The sequence below is a fragment of the Alosa pseudoharengus genome, unplaced genomic scaffold (genome assembly GCF_046254945.1).
Source record: "Alosa pseudoharengus isolate Yale_2024_CS ecotype anadromous, Long Island Sound unplaced genomic scaffold, YU_APseudo_1.1 YU_APseudo_1.1_scf_7, whole genome shotgun sequence".
In the NCBI taxonomy this organism is placed as follows: domain Eukaryota; kingdom Metazoa; phylum Chordata; class Actinopteri; order Clupeiformes; family Clupeidae; genus Alosa; species Alosa pseudoharengus.
In genome coordinates, this window is record NW_027468859.1 from 18,910,101 (window position 1) to 18,919,097 (window position 8,997).

The following is an 8,997-nucleotide window of genomic DNA, read 5'->3' on the forward strand; positions in this document are numbered from 1 at the left end:
TGTGTGTGTGTGTGTGTGTGTGTGTGTGTGTGTGTGTGTGTGTGTATGAGAGTGTGTGTGTGTGTGTGTGTGTGTGTGTGTGGGGGGGGGGGGGGGGTTGTACTGTCCTGTCCGATTAAAGGCATAAAAAGCTAAAAAAACAATAGTAAAAAGATGGTGTCTCACTCTGTTCATGATACAGGTGAGCTCTGCAATGTCTTAGTGGAGTCGTTATGTTTCTTTATTGTGTCCTGTTGTCACAGCATCCATCCTCCAATTGCTGATGTTTCTCATGCATACAAATTGGCCAGGGTCAGAACAGACAAGGAGTTCAGTCCCAGATCTTCAACACAGAGTGGTGTATAACCAGTTTCTAATGAGGAGACACAGCACTCAAAAAATCCTCCATAGAAAGGCATGGGTTGTCTACACATATCCCGCCCTTTCCGCGGCTAAAAGTCGACATTTGAATACATTATGCCAATCATTAATGTGTTGCGAATACATTGTATAAGTGCCCAAAATGCGTTGCAATATGGCCGCCGAGTCGAGGGACTTGCCTAAAAGGACTTTGGTACAACCATGTGTTATCCTGTGAAAACTCAAACAGACGATATCCATCACTACCTCAAATAATTTACGTATGGCAAATTAGAGCAATGAATCTTATTACATCCGTAATTATTGATTCCTTAAGCAGTGCTCCCAAAGCAGGCCTTTACCTAAAGGACAGAGTGCACGGAGTGCATTGGTCCTTTCACTCAACTGAGGGTGAAGTGTTTTGTCTACTTGGGGTTTAAACAAATCCTTGTTTGGAGAGCTCTGGTCTTGTTATGTGGCGGAAGGTCTCAGCTGAGACTGCTTTTCTCCAGTTATGCTGGGTCAAGCCACGTCAGAAACATTAAAGTACCCCGCCTGTTGTTTTGCACCAATGATTGAGAGCTAATTAGGCCTTCATTAATTCGGGCTGTTCAGAACGCGTCTTACATCAGTGACGGACGGTTGACAGAGTGACGCGTCGTTTTTCTGAGCTGTAATGGAGCTGAAAGGACCGGCGTGTTCCACATACACAGACAGGCGAAATGGAGGGGAACGACGGAAAATGGAGTAGAGAGGGAGGCAAGGGAGTAGCAGGCGGTAGCTCCCAATACCCTGCATCTTTAAAGGCTCAAACACAAGCCGAGTACCACTCTGGCTTTCCCACCGGACTGCACGCGTACCTCGTGCAACCTGCACGTTTGGGGCTTCACAGGGTGCCTCTCACGTGGCACTGTGAGTCTGTGTGTGTGTGTGTGTGTGTGTGTGTGTGTGTCTGTGTGTGTGTGTGTGTGTGTTTTGGGGGTGTGTTTGCAGGGGGTTCTCCTCACTCACATGGGTGCCTGTGTGATGAGGCAGAATAGGCCCTGCTGAATGCCCCCTTTGTCCGTGTGACATATAGACCCTTCTGTGCCAGCTCATGCCAGCCCAGATTCAAGAGAAGGGTCAGAGGGCAAGTTTATGCCCTATCCCACTCAGCCATTCTGGACACAGCATCACCCCCCTGCCCACCCCTCCGCATCCAACCCAAACCCTAAGCCCCAACCCCAACCTCCTGCAGCCAATCCCCAACTCCTTAACTCCATGCCCCCCCTCCGCCAATTCCAACCGCTTTTATCCCTTGGAGTCCTCAGAATTTCAGATCAAGGCCCCCCACCCCCACAACTCCATCTAGAGCTGATGGCTTTCCAGCACCCAAAAAACAGCCAAATGGGGCGGCACAAAGCCAGCACAGGCCTGGAGGTCGTTATCCACCACAAACACCACCACCACCACCATCCGCAACTCCACCCGCCACCCGAGCAAGAGCCGCCGGCAGGGAGGCCAGAGGAAGCCGTGCATTTCTCCGGGTCCGGCCGCGCGAGCTTAGCAACAGCTTTGTCCCCGCAGACAAACTTTGAGCAGTCAGAACCCCCTCGGCATGAATAAACATGCAGAACACAAGGTGCTGGACACGTCCAGGCGTTATTTACGGATGCCGAGTTATATAACCGCCGACAAAGAGAGCTCCATAATGAAGCTGACTACCTGCCAGGTCAGTGCTGCAAAACAACCCCCCCCCCACACACACACACACATACACACACCTCCCCTCATAGCTCTACCCCCAGTTCACCCCAGTACCCTTCTTTTTCTAGGAGCGAAATTAACCCGTCTGACATCATTTCAGGGCCGTGATTTCCTTCCCTGCACCCTAACCGAGATTCTTCTGTATTTTTAAGGCCAAGCCTGACAAATAACACATGGTTCAGTGAGCAAAACAGATCTTCTCATGATTTTGAAATGCTGGATTTTTTTCCCGCTGTTCCAAATCCAGGTAGTGCGGAATGAAAATGGGAGATGTGGTGCCATTCACGCCACACATGGTCGTTGAGTTTATAACTCTGATCTGGTAGATAAAAAGCCAAACGGGAGTTTGACTGGAACTGCCATTTTCACAACATGGGTTTCAATTACAGAAGAATAAAATGTTTGGTCTGGTCGTATTTCCATGGGCTGTGTTCTTTACCCTCTACCACGCCTTTGGCAACATAACAAGAATGTTTTACTCCAACAGTTTGTTTGGATTTTGTATTTATATATTTTTTTCTCAGGGGCTGGTAGCAGCCTCTGATGTTCGCGGCAAGATCTTCTTCACTTTTATTGAATTTGGGGGGGGGGGGGGGGTACGTAGCATGGAAGTCCACAGGAAATTGAAAGACAGGTACACAGCAGAATGCTTGAGTTCAAAGGGGATAAGGAATGCAACAATGCATTGTGAGGAATTTTAGTCTAAAGGGAGAAATATTAGAGTGGCTCTGATACTCATTTCCAGACATTTAAACGCAGCAAGAGGTCTGTCAGTGCCGCACTCAAGCTCTGTCAAGACAGCTAGTCTGGTTAGTGTGTGTCCACAGAAACATCTGATAATGAAATATTAAGGGCCCAAAAGGGTCCAATAAAAACAGCAAATTGAACCATACAGTTCTGCACATAACTCTAAACAGTTTTTTTTTCTTTTTTATTGCTTTTTTTTCCAAAGGGGGTCGTTGGTGGTAGGTTGTGTTGGAAAGTTTCCTACTTCTGTCATCCGTCTGAGTTCTTTCTAGGTCCCCCCGTGGTACAGCCTGAGCCCTGTGAGGATAAAAGGCCTGTGAGGGCCAAAAAAGGTTCACCCGCAGGGGCAAAATATATAACCTTCTTTATGGCTCTACCATTATGGGAAACCCGATATGCGGTACTGAAACCCCGGCTGAGGTCATGAACTGGCGGGGTAAACCAGAGCATATATAATGGTGTGATGGTGTAAACGTTCAGCTTACAAATGACAACCGTGCGGCTTTTGCCAAAATGGGACGCTTGCAATTCACACTTACGGAACATCCATACAGGATTGAAGGGGCAATCATGGGACATTAAATTGTCACTAAGGTTCGAGAATGTTTGTCTCTGATGCCTGAGGTTGTCTCATGTCTGAGGAATGAGAACTAAAATAAGCCGTAAATTAGTGCTGGTTAATTCATTTTAAACACACAGTCAGATTTTTTTTATTTATAAATGCCTGTGTGCGTTCATGAGAGAGGCAGGGCACTAGGCGAGAATCTCACACTTAAACGCAACCTGCTGAGTCAGCTTTTATTTGACTCATGCCCCTACCCACCCACTCTCGCCATGACTCAGCTCCTTCACTGGAGGTGAGGTGCCCACTGACCACACACACTCTCAACACCGTGCCATCTCACTTAAACAGGCGACGTGCAAGCCAGCACTGCTCGCCCACACACACACACACAAACACACACACACAGTTGTGTGCTGCAGAGAAGACAAGAGAACACTGAGGAAGCTCAGTTTGTGTGTATGTGCCCCTGTGTGTGTGTGTGTGTGTGTGTGTGTGCATGTTAGTATGTGTTTGTATTTGTGTGTGCATGTGGTCCAGCTTGCAGCTGGCATGGCAACAAACCCCCGTTGCCCATATGCAGCACAAGTGTGAGCGTGCCCGTGTAAAAACGATGGGTGACCTGACAGCCTGTAACCTGTCCCCCATAAAAGTGATATAAGAAGGACCTCTACTGGAAGCTGCACATTTATGGAGCTGGGCTTTGGGGCTGGTGCGCCTGGCCAGAAAGCGAATTCTTCGGGCAGTCACAGGTCTGCCCGGAGGGTTTCAGGGTCGTCCATAATAAGATGTGATTTTTTTTTTAAAAAGGACACACACAAATACAAAGAGAGACTGAGAGAAATGGAGAAAGGGAGAAAGAGAGAGAGAGAGAGAAAGGGAAAGGGAGAAAGGGGGAGAGGTAGAGAAAGAGAGGAAAGAAATGTGGCAACAAATGTGAGATAAATACAAAACAGGTGACAGCGCCTCTCTTTCTCTCTCTCTCGTGTTGATTGTAAGATTTTCATTTAATATTTAACACAGCCTCTGTTCTCATTCAAGATCAACCGTTGTGCTTTCACAAGCTTTGGAAGGCAAATCGCTGTTATTACCCTATCTTCGGGTGATATTTCCAGTAACAGCTCGCTGCTATTCTAAACCATCTTGTACAGTGTGATTAAAAACACATTGTTGCAGCAAAGTTAAATAAGAACATACAAACCCTGTCCGTGGTTAGAGAAGGATGTGATTCAATTGTTTTCATTTTGCCATGTCTTTGGTTTTATTCATGCATTGCAAAATGCTCAGGGTCTGAGCTGGTGAAACCTGTGAAAGGACTGGACTGTCATCACAACAAAAGCCTTATGTGTGTGTGTGTGTATGTGTGTGTGTGTGTGTGTGTGTGTGTGTGTGTGTGTGTGTGTGTGCGTGTGTGTGTGTCCGTGTCCATGTTGCCTGTACAGCTCTCAAAAACAGCAAAAACTTTCTCATAACATATGCTGGTTGTTTTCTTTTTTCCGAGCCCCACCATTCCGAAAAACGTTTCGAAGCTTTTGCTTTTTCCCATCTCTCTTTCTCTCTCTCTCTCTCTCTCTCTCTCTCTCTCTCTCTCTCTCTCTCAGCGCGGTACAGCAACGTTGCTGTTGCTATACTAAGTCGTGCATGTGGACATGTCAGCAATGTATGTGGTCTCCACTTGAAACTGTTGTCAACCCAAAAGCGCGCCGATTAAATCTAATAGCTACCAATTATACCCCCCACCCCTCCTCCTCCCATGCTCCACTCCCCTACGCCCCCACCCCTACCTCACACCCCCGGGCCTCCACAAGATGCAGCCTCACACTTTCTGCCATGTCATCTTCCCCAAACTACTATCGGATGGACATTTTCAAGATCGTGTCAGCTGTTGAGCTTGGCGTTGTCCTTCCCACATTGTGTGTGTGTGTGTGTGTGTGTGTGTGTGTGTGTGTGTGTGTGCATGTGTGGGGATGTTTACGTTCTCGACACGCACACAGCTCATGGTGTTTGTGTGGTCCCAAATAACCATGTGTGGGGTTTTGCCTCCATTTTGGAAATTACAAGTTTAAATGGATCTTTTAGTCCCTTTAAGCCGGGGACCAGCGCATAATTAACATTCCGTGACTGTTTACAGTCAATTATTTGACGCAGCGGTTTTCCCCGGGAGTTGGTCATTATCCCCTTGGTTGTCTTCTAATAAGGAAATCCCTACTTTTTTTCTCCCTCTCCCCAAAACACCCTATATCAGTCTGATTGTCCACAAAGGGACCTAGTGATTATGACCAAGATGAGTCCACGCACTCACGCACGCACGCACGCATGGTTATGCCGTGTTTAGGTCATATGTGCTGCTGGGACTATGTGGACACGCTACAGTAAGATAACAAAGTACAAAATAAGAGGATGCTGCTGGAATCAGCTCACGTCTGCCGTGTGTTCCAAGGTCACCAGATGTACTAACTGGCTTTCAGGTGTCGTGGAAAGTGGCTAAAGGTTTACTAATTAATTAAACAATTAAGTCTGCTCTATTTCAGTATTGAGACTGAGGTACAAACTCAAAATGCCAAAATCTCACTCAAAAGGATGACCCCTTTTGGGAAGTCCTACAATGACCCCCTTCAGTTAAGCTGAAATGAAAAGTCCTGTTAGAAAGGTGGAACCAAATAGCACAAGCCTTCCGTGAGAATATGGCTGATTTATTTGGCAGGCATCCTAGGTCAATTGATTTAATGTAAATATTCCTATACACATTCATAACTGAGTTGGCAACAGTCTTTTGAAGTCAATGCGGTAATCTCCCAATTGTGGCTCCACTGGCCTACATACGTACTGCTGTGTAGCACGCTTATGGGACTTAGTACATACATACTGTTGTGTAGCACGCTTATGGGACTTAGTACATACATACTGCTGTGTAGCACGCGTATGGGACTTAGTACATACATACTGCTGTGTAGCACGCGTATGGGACTTAGTACATACATACTGCTGTGTAGCACGCTTATGGGACTTAGTGCATACTGCTGTGTAGCCCACTTATGGGACTTAGTGCATACTGCTGTGTAGCCCACTTATGGGACTTAGTGCATACTGCTGTGTAGCCCACTTATGGGGTGCTTGCCATTGCCGCTTCTTTCCCATGCCACCAAACAGCCACCCTTTTCCCGGTGTTTACAATTTGATAAGTACACACAACTTAAAGGGCTCATCATGCATATGTGCTGGTTTGCATAAAACAAGCCAACTGCTTTCCTGCCGCACACACACACACACACACACACAAAAAAAAACGAGGGCACATCGAGCTGCCGGTTGGCAGAAACCTGCAATTACTTGTCGTTTTTTCCCTCCTCTTTCTGATCCTTGCACTTCCTTTTTTACACATTCCCCCTCTCCTCTGAGAATCCCCGTCGGAGACGCAACCACATGGGGCCATGGCAGCGTCTCATCTGTGGCCAGCCGAGCCCAACAGATGAAACTGCACTGACCATTAAAATTCCGTCTGGCTCATTCCCGCCGCTGTAAACAAGTGCTATACATCCCCGGTCGTATTAAGCTAAGCTGTGCCACACACACACACACACACACACACACACACACACACACACACACACACACACACACACATATACACATACATACATACAGCTTTTTTTAAACTGTAGCTTGGTGTGTTGTGAGGGTTCATGATGGGTGGGCTTGCTGCTGCCAATGTAAAAAACTTATAGAAGAAATCAAGGTCAGTGAGTTGCCTTTGCAAAGTCAAAAGTGTGTGTGTGTGTGTGTGTGTGTGTGTGTGTGTGTGTGGATGAAAGGACAGACAAGTTCAAGTTCACTACTCATTCTTCCCTATTCAGGTGTTGTCCCTGCCATCTGTGTCCCTATGAAAATACATGCACACAACAACAACAACAACAACAACAACCACACACACATATACGCACAACAGACAGAGAGAGAGCGTGAGAAAAAAAAAAGAAGTGTGAAAAAGAAGATGGTGTGGGTTAGAGAGAGCACACACACACACACACACACACACACACACACACACCAGAGACACTGCTAACACGTCATTAAATAGAAGCTGACTGAGTGGTTCCATTCTCCCCTCCACTCCCCTGCCCTGGCGCTCCGACGACCACAGACACTCCTGAGTTTATTTACGTCCACTGGAGCAGGGTGCAGAGACAGAAAAGAATAGACAACTGCAGCATTGGTCCAGGACACGCTCCCAGGGCCTGAGCTCAGACAGCGCAAACAGCATAGCAGTTCTCGCTCGCTCTCTCTGTCTGTATATCTCTCTTTCTGTCTCTCACTCTCTCTTTCTCTCTGTCTGTCTATCTCTCTTTCTGTCTCTCACTCTCTCCATTTCTCTCTGTCTGTCTCTCTCTCTTTCTGTCTCTCACTCTCTCTTTCTCTCTCTGTCTGTCTATCTCTCTTTCTGTCTCTCACTCTCTCTCTTTCTCTCTGTCTGTCTATCTCTCTTTCTGTCTCTCACTCTGTCTCTTTCTCTCTCTGTCTGTCTATCTCTCTTTCTGTCTCTCACTCTGTCTCTTTCTCTCTCTATCTGTCTACCTCTCTCCCTCTCTCTCTCTCCCTCTCTCTGTCTCGCTCTGTTTCTCTATCTCTCTCTCTCTCTGTCGGCCTGACCTCATGAGCAGATAGTGCCACATCTTGCTCCAGTTTCATGCAGCGGTCTCGCGGAGCCTTACTGAACTGTGGGTTCAACATCTATGGGCTTCCAAAGCCTCGCAACTGACTGCTGTGATGACAGGGGAGGATGTGGTTTCATTTAGCCATTTGTGGCATATTAAATGATTTGAACGGTGATTAATGACCTTAAGATGATGATGATGTGCAAGTTAATCGCTGGAATGATACATTTAAAAACAAAATAAAATAAATATATATCACTTAGATGTAAAACCACATCTGAGGAATGTGCTGGGTATTAAAAGCTGAAGCTGAACACAAGTTAATGTTTATCAAATTGCTTTAAAAGGATTGGGGAAGGGGATTGGACGCGCGCGCACACACACACACACACACACACACACACACACACACACACACACACACACACACACACACACACACACACACACACACACACACACACACTTAAGCAACAGCCCTGATGAAAACCCCTGGCCATAACGAGCACAAGATGACTAATTTTACGCTCCCTTGCAGAGGGACAACAAGAGATGTCTGCGACCAATATGATCACTGTGTTGATTCTCATTCACATAGAACATGCTGGTCTCCTGCCATCCCAAGAAGGAAGTAGCCGGCAGTAATACATGCCATTTTGAAACACTGACACTTTCCTAATACACATAGCAGAAGGCCTGTATATTATGTTCTCCCGTACATAAATACTTAAAGACTTTTTTCGGCATGGTGTACTGGAACCCCAGGATTCTTCAGGATTCTTATATGCTACAAGTAGGCTACAATGGAAGGATACGCATAAATGTACTTCCATTACAAACTGTGAAGCAACCCAACTCCTGTTTTCAAGTGTTGATTTTTAAAAATGTAGAACAGAGAAATGAGTCGAGGATGCGTTGAGACTAGTTGAGCAATGCCTGCTGCTAACAAGC